Here is a 2,137-nt window from a genome sequence, read left to right as displayed (position 1 = left end):
CTTTGTGCAAACACACATCGCACTATAAGGGTAACCTCGCACACAATGATTGGACAGCACAGTGATGATGCTGGGAGATCCTATACGCAGCAACACAGAAACACTGAGAACTTTAAACAATGATGGAAAGTGTTATAAATGACTTGTTGGCCTCTGATCTGTCACAAACAGCTGAAACGTGTCTCTCATGAGTCACATGAAGGTTTTTGACAGAAAGGACAAAAAGTAGCTGCAGTCAGTTTGTGTCATTTTTATATTTATTCATCTGGGAGAAAAATCTGAGGGACATTAAAATGTGTTTTCAACAGAGACAAGAACATGAATATAACAGAACAGGTAAATGAACATGTTTCAAGTAAACAGCTGGACTGATCAGGTCCAAACACAGAGTGATAAACTTGTCAAACAGCTGTCATATCTTTATATAGAAGCTCTTTATAAATGCTGCTCACTGCAGTCTGTTTACTAATAATGTCAAAGTGTTAGAAACACAGAAACATCAGAATGGTCTTTGTTCACAGAAACCTGTCTGGGATCCTTTGTTGTTCTTTTGATGCAGAGTTACATTATAAATATAAAGAGTTATTTCAGAGTCTCATCAGTTTTCCTGCATGTCTTTATTTAACACATCAGCAGGGCTGAAGCTCTCATGTTAAACACACACTGATCTATGGACACGTTCATGTGTTTCTAACAGAACCAGGCTGTTATCAGCCTGCACTAACATTATGTCACACACACTGAATGTAACAGTGACAGTTTACATCATCACACAATCAGCTGTGATTGTTTCACTGTCATCAAACGAGTCAACAGGAAGTAGAATCAATAGAAACCAATCATTTACTGACAGCATGTCTGATGGAAATAAGTGCAGATTATGTATGAAGTCTAACTGCACACAGTAACTGTGTTACAATAAGGACTTAACAGCGCCCTCTGCTGGAGTGTTTCAGTACTGCGTTAACTAGAATACACCACCTCCTCCTCACACCACCTGCTACAGCTCTACTCTTCTATGACTACAGTCATCCACAGCACTGATGTGAGGTCACATGGTTCATATGTAAGGAGCACAGCTGACCTCAGGTCAGTTTAATGACTGTGAGCAGCAGCTGTGTTATTGTCACTGTGACAGGGAGACACTCTCAGACACAGCGCTCATGTCAGCTTGTTCTCATGCAGGAGGATCAGGAGCTCCATGTTTGTCTTTCTGTTTGAATCATGATGTGTTTGTGCCATCAGAGTCTGTCATGAGTACTCAGGGTTTCACAGCAGCTCTTCTGGATGCTGACGAGGACTCCAACCTCATGTTTCACCTCTCTGAGCTTCTGATGTCTGTGAACACTCGTGTTTCTTCTCTGGGCTCATCTGGACAAAAACACCTTTCTGTGTTTGGCTGCAGCCTCATTCTGACTGACAGGAAGTGTGTTATCCATGAGCTGCACTTCTGTGAGGAAGTTTCCTGCTGTGTTTCCTGTCTGTGGACAAACACGAGTGTTCCAGCTGAGGACTTGCTTCCTTCCACCTGTCCATACAGGACATCACGCTGTCTGCAGCTCTGTAAATGCAGCTCCAGGTCCTTCCACGTGCTGCTCTGTATTTGTGCAGTTTGTAGTGTGTCCTGGGAAACGTAGCACACATGGTGTTCTTCTGCTGTTTCCTCCTTTCACTGAGTGTGAAACACTGACGCTGTGCTGTTGTTCACAGAGGGGAGCTGATTCTAGCTGCAGCTGGACTCTGTCATCTAACTGAATGTGTTGGTGCTGATCACGGGGCTCTGAGGGGGGAGCAGCAGGAGGACTCTGGATGCTGACGTCAGTGTATCTGTGGAAGCTCCCACAGCGTGTCTGTCATTCAATATTGTGCTGTATATTGTATCTATGCAAAGATGAACAGACTGTGTGTTCACTGGTCTCTGTGCTGCAGCTCTGATGTCATCATCACTCCCTCCTCCACCCTCAGCAGTCCCAGCATGCTGCTGTGGTGCACCCCACCCTCACTCTACACCTGAGCCACAGACCACACCCTCCACCTCAATATACACCACAGTTTTCTCTGCTGTGGAAATGAGATCAGGAGGAAATCATCATTATTATTATTTAATAAACGCTCACATTAATGTGGGCTTATTTGT

The sequence above is a fragment of the Mchenga conophoros genome, linkage group LG3, assembly GCF_057382185.1.
Source record: "Mchenga conophoros isolate Kocher_MC1m ecotype Shallow Benthic linkage group LG3, M_conophoros_male_GT1.1, whole genome shotgun sequence".
NCBI classification, from domain to species: Eukaryota; Metazoa; Chordata; class Actinopteri; order Cichliformes; family Cichlidae; genus Mchenga; species Mchenga conophoros.
This window is presented reverse-complemented; position numbering follows the sequence as displayed.